This window comes from Sturnira hondurensis, unplaced genomic scaffold (assembly GCF_014824575.4).
Source record: "Sturnira hondurensis isolate 20B ecotype Veracruz unplaced genomic scaffold, ASM1482457v3 Scaffold0008640, whole genome shotgun sequence".
Classification (NCBI taxonomy): domain Eukaryota; kingdom Metazoa; phylum Chordata; class Mammalia; order Chiroptera; family Phyllostomidae; genus Sturnira; species Sturnira hondurensis.
In genome coordinates, this window is record NW_028081271.1 from 15,446,585 (window position 1) to 15,467,487 (window position 20,903).

The following is a 20,903-nucleotide window of genomic DNA, read 5'->3' on the forward strand; positions in this document are numbered from 1 at the left end:
TTCCAGAGTGTAGGACTCACTAGCTACTCTCATGTACAACAACAACAACAACAAAAATTGCACTGTGGGTGTATTTATTCAATGGCTAAGTACTAAACATTACCCTAGAGGATGTTTAAATTTGTGAAAATGATGAATTGATGAATTACACACACGGAAAATGTGATCAGAGGCCCTTCTCTCTCCGATCACCACCCCCAGCTCCACACCCCACACGCACACACTGCCTTCCCGCAGTGTGACGTTGGCCACACTGTCCCTGCAACACACAAAGCCCATGCCCAGGATAAGCTTTTCTTTCGAGCGCCTATCGGGCTTTCACCATGTGCTTTGAAGAGATAGTGACATTGCTCTGCTCTGACATACGCCATAATGTCAGCACAGCAGCAGCAAGTGGAAGATTCGACTTTTCTGATAATGATCAGTTGCTGTTTCCTGTCTTGAAGACGAAAGTTGAGCAAATGCGAAGGTCATCTGTGTTTATATTAACAACGCAAGAGTTACACTCCATTTTCGCAACCACCTCAAGTCATTATTTATCCACTTGTCCTTTTTTTTTTTCAGTCATCCTTTGAACTGCCTACATTTGCTTACGGTGATATTTCTAAGTCTGTAAACAGCCCAAGTGTAGCTGTTCTATTTCTTAAATAGAGTCTTAGGTCATTTTATTACCCACCATTATAAGTCATAGGAATTCACCCATCTGTTGTCTTTCCACATGTGGGGCAACTTTAACTCTTGAAGCTTGTAGAAAAACTGGAAAAGCCATTATGAGTTAGTTTGTTTCTTTTTTCTACCACATTGCTTTCCCGTGTGTCTTCTTCCCTGAAAAATCACAAGGAAATCGTTAAATATTTGTTTCTCGGGAAGGAGCATTAAACAGGATGAGTTCTCCCCTTCCGCTTGATCATTGTCCCTGGGATCAAAGACTCTCTGAGCCTCTTCTTACCCACCCCCCAAAAACCGTTAAAGATGGGAAGTCGTAGAGCTTTCAAGGTTGCCCTGCAAGTGGCCAGTGGGCAGATCTCCGTAACAGTGGAAGTGTGGGTGGGGCCAAAGGCAGTTAACACCAACAGTCGCGTCAATTTGCAAATCGTCACTTGAGCTTTTATAACACACATGATTACCTTTTCCTACATGAGCCTTTTAGGGGTAACAACACATTGGTAGACCTGTTTTCAATTCATTTGACTATTTTTAATTTAATAGCTCCTTCAACAATGAAGAAAAAATGAGCAATCAGGTTTGAATCAAGCGTCGGGCAACTCACAATTTATCAACGGATTGTAAAATAGTTCTAATATGTGAGACAGAATAGGCTCTTTTTCAATCATCAATTGGGGGCAGATGCTCAGCATCAAGGAAATTGACAAATATTTAATTACGGATGTTGAGTTGCTTATAAACACAGTGTGAACAGAGGCAGTTTCAACCACATAATTATTTTGTTCCAAGTCGTTATATGTTTCAGCTGGAATAGACTAGGCTGTTCTGTGTTAACTACCCCCAAACCTTGCCAGTTTACAGTAATCAAGTTCTATTTTTTTCAAATACATTGCCTGCCTCATGAATGTTAGCAGAGGGTTCTGCTCCACATCATTTTCTCTGTGGGACCCACCGTGATGAAGGAGTCTCTCTTTTAATATTCATGTTCATTATGGCAAAGGCCAAGTTGAACCACAAGCGACGTCTTAAGCTCCTACCTAGATATCACACAAGTCACTTCCACCACCACCCCCCCGATGTCCATTTTAGTAAAAGAGAAAGTCAATCCAAGTCTGACTTCAGTGTCTGGGGAAATATAATCCCCCCCGCCCCACCCAGGGGGAAAGCCGATATAAGTGCATAGTAATAAAATACACCACTGCATCAATCCCCAGTACCACTGATTTATTTGAGTGACTTTTTTTTTCCTTACAGATACCTTTTAAAACATCTGATTGAAAATAACGCTTATGGAAATCAACTTCACTAGTTCTAAAACAGGGGTCTTATTGTTGGGATATTTTGCCTGCCCTTGTTAGCAGACTTCAACCATGGGCTTAAATGGAACTATCAGCACTGGTAGAACTGACTGCAGGTTTTCCTGCTGAAGGGTTTCACACTTGCACGGGCCAAAGCTCCCTCCTGCCCTGTCACCTGCTCGTTTCTTCTAGCCAGTGACTAAAACTAAGTACAAAGTGCGGAGGTGTCGCTGTTGAGCAGATCAGTGCTTATGACAGCTCCCTGGTAATTCTTGATGGTTGGATCACTCCCTCATGGAAAACCAGATTTTATTTCAGCAACAGTAATGGGTTGTCCTGGACCCCGACCTCACCTGAAGATATCTTTATGTTGGATCTGCCCTGTATCTGGGGTAGCTTGTTCAAGACTTAGAGAAATTGGTCCAGCTCTCTCGTACCAGGTAAGTTGTTTGTTTGTGTTTTGCTTTTGGGCTAGGACCTAGTCACATTTCATCCACTATTGCAAAGCACAGATTAGTATTACACTTGGAAGCCTGTTTATTCCTCCTGCAGAGCTGAGGTTTTTGTAATTAAGCATGAGCTGCATCGACACCAGGGAGTGGCCTTAATGCAAGTCAACCTAGTACCATTGGACCTTAGTGATTGGAGGGTGGGAGTGGAATGAAATGTGGTTTTCTTAAGGCAACTAAATAACAGGCTGTATGTTTTACAATTTGAATGGGATTAAGTGATATATAAGGAGAGTTACCCAGAGTTTCTCTTCTCTTTGTTTTGTAGAATGATGAGAACCAAATCGGGGAATTGGCCAGAAGAAATAATAGCTTCAGTCTTTGTGTAGTGGAACAAAATGTAAAGGTAAGTGTTTTGAGACTCTGGCTTCTTCGGACCCAGTATTTGCCTCATCCCACACAGTCGCAGCCTCCATTTACCACTCTGGCGCAAACACTAGGAAGCCTTCTGCCCACTGGCAGTGTTTTCCTTGCCATGCGCTGATTACTAATGCCAGTAAAATACCTAGGTACTTTGGCAGTAATTTATGCAAATACGTGTGTTTCTAATTACAGGGAAATTGTTAGAACACGACTTGGACTAGAGATACACAGTTATTAATCCAGAAAGAAATAATGCTTTGTTTTCCAACAGAAGAAAACAAGAACTTCATTCTAATCATCTGTTCCCTTTCTCTCTCCTTTTGTTTGTTTATCAAAACAAAATGCATGGGCAATATCATAAATTGGCAATACCAGAAGTTTGTGCCAACACTGTGGCCACTTCTTCTCAGACTGGACATACTACATCTGTTACCTGCTTCCCCACCTATCTGTTTCCTTGCTACAACTGCATCTCCAGAACTTTGTGTCCTTCACCATGCTGTCCTTTTCTATGTGATATACCATGTACATTTTAAAAGAATAAATGTAAATTAATTAAAGTTGTTATTTAAAAATATATATCCATATAGTATATTGCATAGATTTTTTTTGCTTTATCTAAATGTTTTCCTGCAGGTCAAAGGGTTCCACCTAAAAGTGATACGTGTGTGTCGAGGCTGAATGTGCTAGAGTTTCAAATGGACACGTTGTTCAGGAAAATCACATAGTCCTGTTCTTGAGTGTGCTATCATAATTTGCATCATTAACTCAGTGTGTCTTCAGCATTAGGTCGGTGCTATTACTGTTGGTGAATTTTACAGGTTCATCTTGACTTGGTCAGTGAACCACACAAAAATCACCTGAGGCCAGCACCCCAGACCACAGGAATTCCCTCTCAAGCGTTTCATCTTGACTTGGTCAGTGAACCACACAAAAATCACCTGAGGCCAGCACCCCAGACCACAGGAATTCCCTCTCAAGCGTTGAGAGCCTCACTCTCCTGCAAGACCCCCTCAAGAATTCTCAATTTCTTGCAGATAGAATGATTTCTGCTCATCAGTGGAGCAGGGACTGTGTGTGATATTCCCTTTGCTTCCCAAGGGAGAAGAGAAATCTGGTAACATATCCATGAGTGGCAATAAATGATCTGTTGCTTTCTCCTACAACAAATCTGGCAAACTGTCTAAGAACACATGTGCAGAGCCCGGGTGAGAGGTGGGAGTGTGGAGGAGGCGCTGGGGGAGGTTAGAGACAAGCGAATGGAGCACCTGCTATAGAAGCGTTTTCACTGAAACTCCAGACTGAGCCACATCCCAATAATCGAAGGCATTTTTTACAGTATCTGGTGATTTGCACTTGTCCCGTTATGTTCATCGCTGAAAATAGGGACTGAGCTTTTCTCTTTGCGTAAATGGTGAGTAAGTGGCGAAACAGCCACAGAGGCGCTGACAAAAGAAGGCATTCTGTTTCCTAGAAAATGCACTGTTTGCTACCGTAAAAATGCCCGGTCTGATTGGATCTTGTGTTACACTGCAATATTTTCTTTCTTTTTGGAACCTCAGAAACACTTTTTCCAAAGTTTGTGGTTCAAACATCAGTCAATTTTCATTTATTCAGCATTTATTTACCAAACAGGCGTCAGGGATATGAAGATCAGTAAGACGTGGCCCCTGCTCACAGTTTAGAGATGTCTGTATGCTGAAAACGACTAGCATTTACTGGTATTCCTCAAGTATATTACCTCATTTAATTTTCTTAAAGAATTTATGTATGTATTTTTAGAGAGGGGGGAGGAAGAGAGAAAGAGAGAGACAGAAACATCAATGTGTGGTTGCCTTTCGAATGCCCCCTACTGGAGACCTGGCCTGCAATCCAGGTGTGTGCCCTGACTGGGAATTGAACCAGTGACCTTTGGTTCACAGGCCAGTGCCCAATCCACTGAGCCACACCAGCCAGGGCTCAAGTACGTTACCTCATTTAATTCTCACAATTAGTGAGTACTGTAACACATACACACACACACACAAACGCTGAAAGCAAAGCTCAAAGAAATTAAATATCTTGCCCATGGTCACAGCAGACTTTTGACTTAAACCCAGATTTCTCTAATTCTAGAGCCTGTGCTCTTTTGCTTCTATCTGATATCAAAATAACTGTGTAAAATCACTCAGGAAACACGACTGAATGATTATGATGACAGATGGCACATCATCTACTTAGCAAATAGGCATTAGAGCCCTGCAGTAAAGTAGGGTCCTGACTTTGACTAGGATCTGTCCTAATCCTCTCTTACCAATAATCACGAATCCATATGTCTGGCCTGGTATTTATTCTCAAGATCCCCAGAGCACCCATGCCCCAACCCACCCTCACACAATAGCCCTTTGCATTATTGGTGACTTTGTCCATATTTACCGAAATGGTCATGCTTCTTACTATCCTCAAAAGACCAGACCTCACATGAGACAGTTAATATTCTCCAAGTTCCCCAGAAATACCTGTTTCCAAGGTCAGAGCCAACCTTGGAATGGGTATCTCCATATAACCTGAGTCTAGGCTGATTTTGCCCTGCGTTGGCCTGTCTATCAGCTTCTCAGATTATTTATATGTGTCATTTCTTTTACTACAAAAATACTTGACTGAGTGACTTGTTATCCATTTTTTGCTCTGATTATCATCATAAACCTAAATGTCCCAACTTTGTCCGTGGACGTAGTGTTTTCCTCATAGGGTGGTTAAGCAGGTTAAAATGAGATAAGAAATGCCACAAGTACCTGGAAGGTGTTACTTCACAAATGGTAAATGTTCCTATTGATTGGCTTAATGTGTTGCCCTTCCCAGGAACATTTGTGTTTTAATAAGAGACGAGTAACCAAACCCAGCTTAAAACCGTGCATTTCTAATTGCGGATTGTTCTCTTCTGTTATCTGGTAGAAAATGTAGCTATATTTTGGCAGGATGTACGTGAGGAAGTGGAGCTCCTTAGAATACACCTGGTGTAAGGTTCGTCATTCAGGGGCCCTGGGCCTGTCTCTGCTACCTAGTGATAGAAAATTCAAGGATTAAAAAATAGAAATAACAACAAATTACATCTGTGGAAAGCTCATTACGCACTAAACAGGTTCGAAGCTTATTTTAACCTATTAACTCAATCAATCCTCTAAACAACCTTCTAATGTAGGTATCATTAATTGCCCTCACTTTACAAATAAGAGAGAACCTAAGAAATATTATGTAATTTGTTCAGAACCACTTAGTCAAAAGGGACATGAAAGATTGGGTGAGATATTTCCTGACACCAAAGTCTGTGTTTCACTTCGTGTCTCACTGTATTTAACATCACGACCAAGGGTGCTGTCTGCTCTTTCTGGGTGGACCCTGAATATTCTGGGCAAATTCCATTTAGAGAGAAGGGGTACTTCTCAGTTGTGGTCAATTACAAAATGATTAAATGCAACGTCCGGATCTAGGCCAAAGGGAAATGAGACCAGTGGGCTGACTGTGTTGTGGGGGACGTATCTGTCATATTCGTGGTCACCGCCTATAGCGTTGCCTTACATTCCTGAGTGGATGCCAGGAGGGGCAGCCAGAGCAGGATTTGTCGCACAGAGCACGTGCTGTGGGCTCCCCGTGCAGTATCACCTTGGACAGCCGTGGCGCAGGGGAGTGAAAATCCCTTCCGGTGGGCGGGGCCCCGTTCTGCATCATCTTCATCTGAGGTCCAGGCTACACGGCGTCCATTGAAGGGACCTGTGGGGAGGCATCAGGGAAATGTCAGGATGGAAGAGAAATGCAAGTTTCGGAAGCTTGTGTCAGCTCACACCCCACCGCCTGCAATTAGGAAAGAGGTGATAAGGGCCCAAAAGGGCAGAAGAGAGATTATAGATTTAGGCAATTCTTACCAGACTCATGGTGGAGAAGCGAGATATGTCCGGTAGCAGAGCCATGGAAAGTATTACAAACGGAGCTAATTGCAGGCTTCTTAGTATGCTTCAGGAAATGGGAAGGCACTTTTCCCTTTGGGGCTTGTATTTTTTCCAGTTTGCCTTGTTCAGGAAAGAATTCGTTCTTTGAGCAATGTAACCTCCTGCTATGATTTCTCAATTCCACAAAGGAGAATAATTATAGATTAATAATGGCCCGAAATAGAAAATGCTAAATGTAGGTAGCAGATAAGTGGAGAATGTGCTGTCTCCCAAATTGTATTGTTTTGGTTCCTGGCAACAAGGAGGAACAGCCCTCACCTAGGCAACTCTAAATGAATGTTAGCATTTACCCCTCTGTCTAACTTGTGCACATTCTTAGTCTCAGTGGGAACAGAATTGTGAAGTATCCTAAACTCGGTCAAGAGTAAGAGGAGTTTCTTACAGCACAGATACTTTTTCATCCTTGGGCTGAGAGATTTGTGGGTGTTCACATACATTTTAACGGGGCACAGTTTTCAGGATATTTCTCAGTAGTACAACATAGATCTAAAGTTTTGATTTATTGAGAACCTGCTGTGGATCAGACCCTGAGCTAGATATTTTCCACATGTGATTCATTCAAAAGATGGTTCTGAAGCAGCCACTGCCGTGGGTCAGGCACTACGCCGAGCGCTCACGGCACAGTGCTGGCTCTCAGTTCTAGCAATGCCTCTGAAGAATGGGTGGGATTATGCCTACCTATTTGACAAGTGAAAAAAAGGGAGAGATTCAGAGAAGTTAATGTGTTCAGAGTCACATAATTAATATGTGAAGGATAGGAATCAAAGTGTTAGGGTCCCCTAACTTAATGCCCCAGAATCCCAGATGGGGAGCCATTTCTGGCACCCACAGGCCCAGGGCAAGCCTTCCCTGGTGCTCAGGCTCACTGGCTTGTTACTTCATTCTTTTCCCTGTTCATCACTGAAACTCAGCACGGAGCCTCAGTTCCTGATAACTCTGTGCCTTCCAACGTGATGATGGCCTAATCTGACAAAATAATTTAAAAAGATCAGGATGGGAGGGACTGCCAATAATCATCCCCTTTTCCCAGGTGCATTTTAACGGTGGCCTGCTGGAGACACTCTGCCTTTGTTTTTGTCTGGTAGTTAGGAACTGGGATGGATGAAGAAAGACAGCAGATAAAGAAGGGCAGGCGAGTATTTTAGTAACTGCCTTTCTAGTTTCACTTATGACCTCCGTTCTGGGAACCAGCATCATGACAACCCCAGGGTCTCCTTAGTTTCCTCATTGGCTGAGTGAGTAAAGATATCCATGCATCACAAAAGTAGGGGAGAGTCTTTCCCCAAACCATGGAGCCTTGTATTTAAAAGCACCTTTATCCAAATTGAAAAAAAAAAAAAGTTCGCAAAGCTCAAATCAGTGAGTTGGCAGCTTTGTGCAGTCCCTGTCGGGGTAACCCCAGCAGACTGACCAAAATCATTCTCTGTTGCCTGGGAGAGTCAGAGGAGAGCATTTCGCATACTCTGGCTTCTCCATGTGTGTTTCATGTGCCCTGGCCCTCAGCTCTTGCTCTGTGCGCAATAGCCACGCTGGTGGCTGGGTCAGTAGCTTGTAAATTCACCTGGTTAACAGTCTACAAACCTCAGGGGTTCACATTTGCCATGGAGGTAAAGAGGTCTCTTTCCACAGCAAAAACACCATCAGAAAATCCCTTAAATCTAAGAATGTAAAGTAGAATCAAGTGACTTCAATGTTGTAAGGAATTAGAAGTCAACAAAACTCATAGGCATTTCTTTTTTAATGGTTCTGGATATACTTTAGGATGTTTTGGAATATCTTAGGAGAGTAATATTTGGCTTTCATTTGTTTCCATAGATGCATGCTATAATCTGCAGCAAAACAGTTTTATTGATAACTTGTTTTCATCAGTCCCAACGAAGAGTCCTTTTACAATGTTTATCTTTTCCCATCCTTGGAATTTTAGAGTGCATCCTAGCCTAGCCTATCACTAAGTATATACACTTTCATTTTATTCCTCCAGCTTCATTTCTGAAGTTTTCTACCAATAATTTGCTTTGTGAAAGCATTAGAAGCTGAAGTTTGCATTACAGCTATCAAGTAACTCTTATTTCTCTAAGCAGTGATTTATAAAGGAATCTCTAGATTCCGATTTTATCCTTTCCTTCTTCACCTCGCATTGCTAAAGTAAGCACGAGTCTGATCACTAAGATGATGTTCTTTCTTGGACAGAGTTAAGGCGAGGTCTTTTGGTCTGTAAGAACCTCATCAATTAGGCTGTCATCATTTAGTCCAGATGAAGCTGTATGTAATAGATCTGCGCAAATGAGCATAGATCATTATGTAAGTATAAGTGTATTTCTTTTTTTTTTTTTGCTCAGAGATTTCAGTGACTTAATAGTATTGGTAGTGCCTAACAGTGAGGAAAAATTGTTTAAGGAGGTCAGTGTTACAGTGTACCAACTGGGTCTCCCATGACCAAATATTAAACACACACACTCACATACACAAACACACACACTTAACAAAATTCTGGTGCGTTGTGGCATACTCAGTACCACCCTCCTCATTCCCACTCTTCAACAGTATTTCATAGCCAGGTGGAAGCCGAGGTGCTTGGGACTTTGTTCGTGAAGTTTCTGCGACTGTGTTTACACACAGCTGTGCTCCTACCAGCACAATAGCATGTACGGGTAAATGGGAGGGATTTGGGGGAGGGATTTTTGGTCCATGTTTTAGCCATATCAGGGGAACTTCTATTTGTTAAGTGCACTCAAACTTGGAATTTATTCAAAATGAGATTACACGTTCTTTCTGGAAAGTCCTCCTGGGTGTTTTGTGGTTTTTGTGAACCTGGCTAATACCTCATTCATTGCTCAAGACCTAGCTCCTCTTGGAAGGCCCTCTATCTCCCTAGCCTGCCCCAAATCCTAATCTGGATTCTGTGTTGCCCCTGTGTGCTTCCTTTATTGATTTCTCTTTTTTTATCTACACTTAGTACAGTAGAGAGGAAGGTTCTATCACTAAGGAAGAATTCTTCCCTCTTGTATGCCTAGACTTCCTAGACAAGAAAAATCAGGCCCTATTCGCCTTTGTCTCCCTGTGCCCAGCACAGAGCATGACTATCTAGTAACCTGGGTAGAAATGTCTGTGGACTAGACAAATATACTTTTCAGAATCCCACTCAGCCTTCTTTATGTGCACTAGAAGTTGCCTTTCATTTTATCTGGTTGGTTTTCCCAAAGACGAGTATTAGGAAGAAAGAAGGAAGAGCATCAGCTGTATAACACCTTCATGTTGCACGGTGAGTAGGATATAATTTGTGGGTTCTTATCAATCACGAGTGTCCTCAGAACTACATTTCAGAATTTGAACCCCATTCTCATGTTATAATACCATCATTTCTTACTACTATTGTTACAGTTTTGGGTACTATATTTTCAACAGGAAACATCTGATTGAAGTACGTTTCATCGGCCAGTTTTACTAGACATCATGAGCTATGTTTTTTCTATATGCAGTTCCCAGTCATGAAATAAGAGGGGCACTTTGAACAGTTAACTGTTTTAAGGTATTATGTGGCTTGTGGGAGTTGGAACTTAAATTTTAAAATCTTCCTCAAAAATAACTTTGTAAGTTAATCTTCGTATTTTGAGATAATTGTAGATACAACTACTGTTATAAGAAATAATACAGAGAGATCTCATGTACCTTTTACCCATTTTCCACCAGTGTTGACATCTGGCCAAACTAATGTACAATTACCCAATCAGGATAGTGGCATTCATGGTCAAGATACAGAACATCTTTATCACTGCAAGGCTCCCTCCTATTGCTCTCTTACAGCCATAATTTTTCCCTTGGCCCACTTCCACCTTAAATTCTAGCAACATTAATATTTTCTCATTTCAAAAAATGGTATATAAATGGAATCATAGGGTCTGTACTGTTGAGGTATTGGCTATTTCCATTCAGCATAGTTCTTTGGAAAGTCTTTATTTAGCATAATTCTCTGGAGATTTATCCAGATTGTTGTACCTATCAAAGTTTCTTCTTTTTTACTGTCATGTAGTATTTCATGAGGTGGCTGTTTAACCATTCACTCACTGAAGGACACTGGGGTTATTTCCTGTTTGGGACTATAACAAAAAAAAGTTGCTATAAATATTCATGTACAGGTTTTTGTGTACAGAAATTTTCAATTGTCTGGAATAAATTCCCAGAAGTGTAATTGCTAGGTCACAGGGTAGTTGCATGCTTTTTTTTTTTTTTGAAGCAACTGTCCAAATGTTTTCCAACACGGCTGCACCACTTTACATCCCCATCGATGATGGGAGAGTCACCCAGCTTTTCTGCATCCTCACCAGAATTTGGTGGGACCATTTTGCCTTTATTTGAGCCATTATGACAAGTTTGTAGTGATACATCACTGTGGTTTCAATTTGCATTTCCCTAATGGTGACAGATGTCAAACATGTTTTCATGGGCTTATTTGCCATTTGTATATCCTCTTTAGTGAAATGTCTCTTCGTGCCCTTTGCTTTTTTCCTATTGGATTTTTTGGTAAATATTTCATTTCTTTATCTTTAGAGAGGAAAGAGGAGAGAAGGAGAGAAACACCAATGTATGGTTGCCCCTCGTGAGTCCCCTGCTGGGAACTGGCCTGCAACCCAGGCATGGGCCCTGACTGGGAATCCAACTGTGATCCTTTGGTTTGCAGGCCCACGCTCAATCCACTGAGCTACACCAGCCAGGCATGGATTATTTTTTGACTGTTGAGTCTTGAGAGGTTTTTACGTATTCTCGAGAGCAGTCCTCTAGCGAATAGGCGGTTTGCAAATGTTTTCTCCTAGTTTGCAGCTCATCTTTTCACTCTCTTTACCATGTCTTTTACAGGCAAAAGTTTTTAATTTTGAGAAAAATAATGTTTATGCTAAGGTGGCCACCAGATACCTAAAGTCTATTCTGATAGAAAGCCTTGTCTAAGACAATGTAAAGTGGTTTTTATGTATTCACAGATCTCCTCTAATGTTATACAAATTTAACCTTCACAATAATAATGAAAACAGAATTCTAAATTATAAATTGGCTGATTGTTTTCCTTAAGTATTTGCTACCAATTTACTTTCAGTAACATTGGTTGAGCACCTTCTCTGTGTTGAGCAATAAGGACTCAGAATTTGTAAACTTGTGGCAGTTAGATTTGCTTCAGACACTTATATTTTACTGGATTATATCTACATTTCTCTGTGGTAATTTCCTTTCAGGAAGCCCATGGTAGTCTCGTTTTCTAAATCTTCCCTGCCTTACGATGAAAAAGAGAAATAAGATCTTAACTTGCTTTTCACTAGGAAACCTGAAGAAATAAAGTGGAATAACTTGTATATCCTTCCGCAAGACACAGCAAGAACATTCTCGCCATCTTGACTTTTACTTTTCAAGGCCTATTGATAGCAAACCATGGTATTAGAACATGTTGCTTTCAGAACATATCAGAACTTAATAAAAAGTCCTGGTAACTAAATAGCCCAATAGAGAACTGCTTATGTTAAAATGTAAAGGCTAAGCACTGGCTGGCGTAGCTCAGTGGATTGAGCTCGGGCTGTGAACCAAAGTGTCACTGGCCTGATTCCCAGTCATGGCACATGCCTGGGTTGCAGGCCAGGTCCCCACTCGGAGGCACAGGGGAGGCAACCACACATTGATGTTTCTCTCCTTCCCTTCCTCTCTCTCTAAATATAAATAAAAACAAAATCTTTTAAAAAATGTAAAGGCTATGTAATGTGCTATGTTTATAAATACATGAAAATTACATGGAAACTCACCCAATAATTAGAATTAACCATTGAAAAATGAGGGAGGATTATGAGTGGTTATTTCTATATTTTCAATTTCTCTCATTTCTGATTACTTTGAAAGCAATCATTGTTTTGGTTTGTCGTGATCTTTACCATAGAAAACAGTTTTAACTTGTGAAGATATGAGTGACTTTGATTTGCTGAGCGTGGAAGAGGCAATAGATTGATGACAAAGAATGCCACAGGGTAATGTCTAATCATAGTTGTTTCCATGGTGATGAACTATGATGTCACAACCTCATTAAGCTGTGATTCAATGAACTATTTAGCCAGAGGATGAAAAGTAGTAGTCCACCAGGATGTATGCCATCTTTGCTTTATATGATATTATTAATTAAAGTGAAGGGCTGGATACTTCTCTCAGTGAGATTCTACAAAGATATTACACATATTCAGACTTGCCCGAACACAGCTCTGTTGGTTTTAAACTGAGGTTTTACAAACACCAAAGAATTTATTAATAGAATTTGACTTAGAAGTTTATATTCATAAGAAAAGACCTTTTCTTCTCATATTCTGAAAAGCCTGATTAGTAATCACAGTGAAATTTAGGCAAGTTTTTATTAGTGTACCTCTTCTTTTATCATTGAATGGTCTTGTTTTCAATTTAAAATATTGGCACTGAGTAAAAGTCTCGGTGCTCCCATGCTCGGTGATTAAGAAAATAGTTTTAGATTTAAAATTAGGCACTTTCCCCGGTCATTGTGGTTGGTACACGCTTAGGGCAAGGTTTCTATGACACAACCAGATGCAGATGAACTGGCAGTCACCGAGCCTGCCTGCTGTGTGTACCATCTCCCTGGAAACAAGCATCCAAGCTAGAAACACAGACTTGGCTCTAGGAGTCAATTTACACACCTGGCAACTGGCAAATCTTTGTCTGACTTTTTGATATCAATATCTAGACAATTTCTCTGACTTCAGGGAAGCTGATGGATTTCACAAAGCAGTTTTTACTTTGGAGTCCTGGGAGAGAACAGTCAAAAGGTCAACTTGGCTATTCCAGCAGACATTAGAAATTTCATGCCAACAATTGGCACCGAGGCATAATGGAGGTGGCATCAAGGCCCTTGGGTTACAGATTTCATGTTCCCAGTTTATGACCTTCAACTCTCATACTTGATTTTCTCATTAAAGGTGAGATCTAAAAAGTTTAACTGTATTACAAAATTATTGTGAAAATTCAAAATAAAACTCTTAAAGCTCTTAGTCTAGTGCTTGGTATAAGGTCAGTGCTTAGTAATCGATCCTTACTTTTCCCTTCACAATAGATATCAGAAAGGTCTGATTCCATTAATGTTTCATACAGGTAACAATTACTCCTTCTTGCCATCCCTGAAGCGTGGAGAAGGCAAATTCTCCAACATTTTCAGCTCACTATCACCCACAGGACACACAGTTGGCATTCCGCTGGTGCACAGGGTAGAGAGAGCTGTACAGAGAGGGGACCATGTACCCCCCGCAACTGCTGAGCCCTCCTCTTCCTCATCACAGTCACAGAATCGCAGACTGCCTTCCTCCCATGGGTTTACCGGAGCCTACACCCAAAAGAATCGCGTTCATTATGAGCTAAAGGAAGTCAGATCCACCTTCTGCTCCATTGGGCCTCTGGCTCATTGGCACTGTCCACGTCCCCCTCATTTGGAAATGCGTTCATCATTTTCTGTCTCACAAAGCAGTCCTATTGTTGCTTATTTCCACTGCAGGGGAAAGGGGAAACATCTTACTCAGTGCTGCAGAACAATGGAAGTCCTTGGAAGAAAAGGTTTGAAAATAACAGCCAAGTTGCCTCTGAGATATTCTCAAATCCAGTTATTTTACTCTTTTTAAAAATTTCAGAAACATTTCAAAACCTCCTTTGACATCTTTTATAAAGCCTGTGAGTGGGCCAAAAGGCTTATTTTACTATGTACCCAAAATAGTATACATGGACTAAGAAAACATAAAAAAGTAGAAATAGATTTATTGAGGACATGCCTTTAAAACTAGGCTTCATAGAATCAGCTCTTTGGAAAGGGTTGCCAATCTAATAAAGATCAGTGGTGGATTCCTGACATGGAAAAGAGTAAGCCCTTATATTCCATTAAGTATAATAACTGCTTGATGGAGAATTGTTCTGCATGTAAAATATGAGTATGTCAGAAAGCAGGAAAGCAGAAGTTCATCTCTATGGTAAATGACCATGGCTTTCCCTTTGTCTTTTAACCTCCTCATAACCCCCCGGCTCACATTTACCACACAATTCACATACCCATCTTCCAAACAGAGAAGTGGTACTCTAATAATGGGCTTCCTCTGGTGATAAGGGACAGAGGTCTAGAGGCAGAAGTAAAGGAATAGAGGCATAGAGGGATAAGTAAATTGTTACATGTGGAAAGATGCACCAAGAAGGACCTGGTTAACAAATAGATGTAGGGAGCTTGAAAAGGAGGGAATTTGGGAAAAATGGAAGCTAATACAGAAAATCAGCAATGGTCACAGATGCCTAGGGCAAGAATGAAAGTGTGAGTATTACAAAGTGTCCCATTTTGTACCAGAATTTCTCTGTCTGAACACAAATTCTTCTAAGGATTCTAGGTTGCTTTGTGGACTGATAAACATTTTTCACCCCAACAGTAAGTGCTACCAACCTACCTGTTACTTACCAAGCTTTCTTAGACAAGAATATATATGCTTATTTATTGTTTATATAAACTATGTCCTGCATTTTGGAGAAAAATCATACTTTTCCAGAATATATTTCAATATAAATTTTCTTAAATTTAAAGTAAGGAAAAATGTATGGTTCTGAAAATTATTGTAGTGGTCTTTGACTTTGTGGACACTCTTATGAAGAATTACTGTCTTGAATATCAACGCCACAGTGCTTTTGTGCTGTCTGGAGATTCAATGGGAAACACAATACAATTTCCTTTCATTTTTCCATATATGAGTTATTTTACCTGCATAGAATTTTGAACAGATGAAACACATTTTAATCTTCTATTTTTCTTCTTTGTTTAAAAGCCAAGGTGGCATCAGCCAAGGCATTAAACCAGTTGACTTGTTAAGGGATTGGCATAACTCAGGTTTTTTCCGAAGGATGAACCAATCCTTTGGTAATCCCATAGACTTTCACTATAGTTTTTGTGTGTTCCCCAATGCCTTGATGAGGGACATCATTCTTTCCTTGGAAGCCTGACAATCTTGTCCAAAGAGATGTTGACTCGGGAAAATCCAGCAATGAAAAGGATCATATCTAACAAATGAGGCCACTTTAAAGAAGCCATTTGGCCCCTTGCAGCTCTGTCTACCTTACTTCTAAAGTAAGAGGTAGGGCAAACTCACTTTAGGGATTCCTAGTAGCTTTAAATAAAATCTATGATTGGTTTTGAGAGAGACCAAACAGGAAGAAGGCTGCCTAGCTATCGCTCTTATAATAGTGGTTATTCAAAGAGAATTTGGCCGGGGGGAGTAGCCATCCCTGGATATTTCTGGAAAGGGCCTAGAAATTGGATCATCACCAAAGGACCACACAGATATAGCCCGAAACAAGGGTGGTTGGTGGAGACACACCATTTGTTCGTGTGCCCTGTCTACAAGGAAGCCTCCCCTGACAGTTCTGCTGGTCCATCCCTTCATTTCTCATCGTTACTGAACCACCCAATTGCCTTTCTCTATAGCCTCAGTCTGCCTGTTTCACCTTCTGGGTGACGTGTGCCTTTTGAATGTGAGATTCATGTCCTAAGTATTAACACGGACTCAAAATGAAAATAACCCCAAAAGATGGGCAACAATGCCACTGCTCAGGCGATTTCTGCTCTTTTCTTCACTGATTTATAATGGTTAGAATGGCCCAGCTTTGGGTGACCAACCTGCCCGAGATCACAGTGAATGCAGCCCAGCACAACATCATAAACTTACTTAAAAGTTTGTGAGAGGTTTTTGTGATTATGGCTTGCAATGTATTTAATGTGTGTCCCAAGACAGCTCTTCTTCTTCCAATGTGGCCCAGAGATACCAAGAGATTGGACACCCCTGGCTAGGCTCTTTGTTTTTTTTCAAATTTCCCATGGCATCCAGGGTTATTATCACTAAGACCAACTAGAGAAGGCCTAATTGACCATTACAAACCATCCCAGGATTCATTAAAAATGAGGATGTTTCACATGGATTTCTAATTGCTTAAAATTTGGCTCTGAGGGCCTGACATTGCTAAAGACCACAGAGATAAGGCTTGGTTATATATGAAGAAAGGCTCGGTGAGTACATTCATCAAGAAGACTGCCTTGGTACCAGCAGTCCCTCTTGCTAAATGGTTAACAAGGCAAACATGTTATTTTTCTTTCCATACCCCAGAATAGGGGCTTGAAAGGAAACCAGATCTCAAATAAATAAACTAATATGTTGAATTCTGAACGAACCCTCTGTTTGTTTATTTGCTTATTTCAGTATTAACAGATATTTATTGAGATCGTACTGTATATAGGGAACCATTCGTGTCTAGCAAACCTTTACATTGAAATTGCTGCACACTGAGTCAGATCTGAAATAACATTTTATTCAAATGCAACATCAGAAGAACATACTCTCTTTTTTCATGATGTATCTCCGAAAGCAGCCTAGTGACTGGCTTCCTTCTTTTGTTATGCTTTGGGATTTGCATGGACTGGGGAGGGACGGGGATGTCACCTGGGAGTGACAGAAGTTTAGAGAAAGACAGTTCTTCCTGTAGTAAAACAGGCTATGTTGGCAGCAGCAATGGAAATCAAAGCCTTGAGCTCGCACTCTTGACGTTGCTCGCACTCTTGACGTTGCTCGCACTCTTGACTATGTCACTAGCATCTCTTCTTAGCTTACTAAGGCACTTGAGGAGAGAAGCGAATGAAAGGCTGGAGGCCTTTTCTTTTCCATGCCCAGCTTCTCCACACTGTTCAGGTGGGGTCAAGAGGGACAGTCAGACATGATGAATCTTAGTTCTGTATTGTAACATCACAGGGCAGATGTGGGTAAGAATTTCTTTTAACTAATACCCAAGGACAGTCAGTTCTCAATAAACAAAAAAGATCCTGAATAAGTTGATGTTATCTATATCCTTCCCAATAGGAACACCAAAGTTCAAAAGGCCTTAGAAAATTACAACAGCCAGAAGAATGGGACCCTCTCCTGGCTTTTTGCTGGAAGTGGTTTGATCAAACCCTCGGGCACATGCCTTCTGCTCTCACAAAATCACCCAAAGCTAATTAGTCGCTGTGGGGCAGCTACGTCCTACATAGTTATAAAAAGAGGAAATTGATCTTGGAACACCATTGTATAAGCATACCAAGAGATACATCTATTTTATACTCGACTCTATTATTTTAGCCCTTGCAATTTTTCCCTAAAAAGAAAATGAGAAAAATAAAATGTAAGATAACACTTGATTTACAAAGGATTGCCTGGTAAAACAAAAGGTGTCTTTCTCAGTGTAAATCTCTTTGAGGACTTTTTCCACAGTGTAAATCTCAGGGGTCGAGATTTTTGAAGGTGATTGTTAACTTCAGCAGAACATTATTTTAAAGTTTGGATAATTAATCAGATTATATTATGCAGGCTTTCCAAAGCTTAGTTATGTATGTTCTCTTCAGTTCAACTCCTCACCATATTTTAGCATAAAAAATGATTTCACTTAACACCATAGAAGCAATTATTAAATCATTGCTATATTTAGTCATGGAACTATTACATGGATCTAAAGTAGGGAAATAAATTTATTTTTTGTCAGCAACTGATGTTAATGTACCCACCTGAACAAAAAATATCAAACATACAAGCCCTCCAGAGAATGTGAAAATTACCTACTTGAGACTTCTTTTGCCATTAATTAATGTTTGGGTCACTTGCTTGAGGTTTTGCTTTAAAGAATTTCTCACCAGGTTCTTTATTTAATCAATACAAATAAAATCTCTCTCAAGATCCTGAATTTCACACTTTCTAATTTTTACATAATAATCGCTTCCAGGGACTGAAATTGCTCTTTTTGCTGGCATGAGTTCGAGAGGGGGATCCAAAGTCCGCACTGTTTTATTTTATTTCTTCTTACCCCCAAAGCACTGGAAATGGTTGGCTCTGAAGTACTCCTAAGGCAACCGCAAGATGAGGCAAAACAGGAATTAGATGAAAACCAGGCTCACCCACATCCTACGTCAATTAGCTATTTTCTTTTTCTTTGTAAACAAGGAGGGGATGTTACAGCTTTTAGGATAGATGTTCCTCCCTCCCTCCAGGTCTCCCCAGAGTTCTCTTCTGCCCTTCCATCACCCCTCCTCCTCCAACATGGGCTGACAACAGCCCATGTTTTCTCAAACAGTGTTTATTGTTTACTTTCCTGTGGCTTCGTCATGAAGGTCATCAGCACATTAAATTACCTTGGGAGAATCTTCAGAAAAGTGTTTGTGTGCTTGTGTGTGTGTGTGTGTGTGTGTGTGTGTGTGTAGGATTGGGAGACGCGTCCCTGAATAACATGTTGAAAGAAGAATAATAAGGAAAGTGGTGTTTAGAATTGTGCAAAGTGCAATCGGTTGTTGGCTAGAACTAGAATGAAAACAAGCTCAGTGGGAACTTTGGTTGTGTACTTAGCCTAAAAAGGAACAACAATAATAAAACTTAATTCCAAAATTTGCTGACACACATTTTGTTTCGGTGTGGGGCTTTTTTAAAGACATAAAAACAATGTAATCATGATGTTGTGCCCCTGAAACTACTATATTATATGCCAACTGTAATTGAAAAATTAAACAATGTAATCATAGTATACTTTGTTGGACCGGAGCCCAGGAAAATACATCCATCCATCCATCCATCCATCCTTCCATCCTTCCATCCATTCATTCACACTTTCCTTCAGTGCGCACCTGGTATACACCAGCCTATGTGCTGGCACATATGGTTCAAAGATCGGTAAGATAGGTGGTAGAATTCACAGTCTAACACAAAGACACAAAAGCAAAGAGTAAAAATATATTGCAACAGTACATATTTGGATATGGTGGCATGAGAGAGTACAGATACTTCAGCTAAATGTTGAACTCTGAGGAGGACTGTGCCCCATAAAAGGGAAACCGGGGAGCTGGGAACTTCAGAGAAAAACAGTCCATGCCCTAGTGTGGAGCTAGGGGTGGGGGGGGGAAGGGTACATTGAAGGACAGGCAGTTTAAAGTGGCTGCTGCCCAAAGTTCTGGGACAAGACTGGGCCAGCAAAAGAAGATTCATTGGAATCAAAAGTAACCGAGCTGTGATTGAGTTTTACATATAATGATGCCTATAAGAAATGTGGCAACATGGTGGGCAGGCGACTATGAGCAAAAGACAGACCCTTTAGGCTTTCAGAGGTCTCAGCAGAAATAGAATAATTTTGCTGAATACCTTATGTGGACACTTGCTAGATTATTTTATGTATTTTATCTCCGTTAATTCTGATACAACTTTGCGAGTTAAGATTGATAAAGAGTTACGTAAAAGCAGAATTCTAAGAAGACCAAATGAAAAGCAGAGATGAAAGTCTTAGATCTTCATCTGGGGCCATGTGCCAGGGACGTGAGATGCCTTTAGGAGAGAGATCAAGGTGAAGGTCAGCTGGTCGCAGTGCTTTTGTTCACTAACCTGAGCTCACATGCAAGTTTTCAAAGAGGGAAAAGTTGGTTGGCAAGAAAAGAAGGGAGCAGGCCTCCCAAAACCATTCTGAGAAAAATTTGGAAAACTTCATCTCTGCAGGTTGCCCTCAACTACTTTTTAACAGAAATAGCAGATCTTTTAGAAACCTAAAGGAATATACAAATTTGCTTATTCTTAAACTACAATTGTAATTTCTGTTCTGTGTTGTATTTTGTCCTGCTTTGCTTATTTGGGGAATTTAAATGTGGGGTCATTGCCTATTAAACTGACTTATTTCTGGTCAAGTCAATTCTGGAAATAATCATTTAGTTGAACACCTACTACAGTGATAAGACAATATTTGTCTTAAACAGGCTCTGAACCCATTTGGAGAGAAGACACTTATAGAATGGATTGTAAGTGAAAAGGGGGCTATACTTGGCGCTGCAATGGAAATGTAACAAATGATGATGTAAACTGAAGATGGGGTGTTTTGGACTTTGAGATGGGGAAGATTTCACAGTAGAGGTGACATTTGAGGTGGATCTTGAATGAGACCTAGCGTCCGATGAAATAGAAGAGGGGAGAGAGCATTCCAAGATGAGAAGGCAGTATGAATAAGCGTGTATCTTATCTAAGGGAAAATAAATAGGC

General features: G+C 40.6%; 1 protein-coding gene and 1 long non-coding RNA gene across 2 annotated transcripts in view; both read left to right on the forward strand.

Moving 5' to 3' along the window:
* The window catches only part of LOC118993150 (uncharacterized), a 107,446-nt gene extending 104,091 nt beyond the window's left edge, over positions 1–3,355 (forward strand). The window contains exons 2-3 of the long non-coding RNA XR_005067783.1: positions 2,742–2,819; positions 3,029–3,355. This is a non-coding gene — a long non-coding RNA (uncharacterized LOC118993150). The remainder of the gene's footprint in view (positions 1–2,741; positions 2,820–3,028) is intronic.
* NRG1 (neuregulin 1) overlaps positions 1–20,903 on the forward strand; it is a 959,746-nt gene that overhangs the window by 661,275 nt on the left and 277,568 nt on the right. The gene's annotated exons all lie outside the window — the stretch shown is intronic.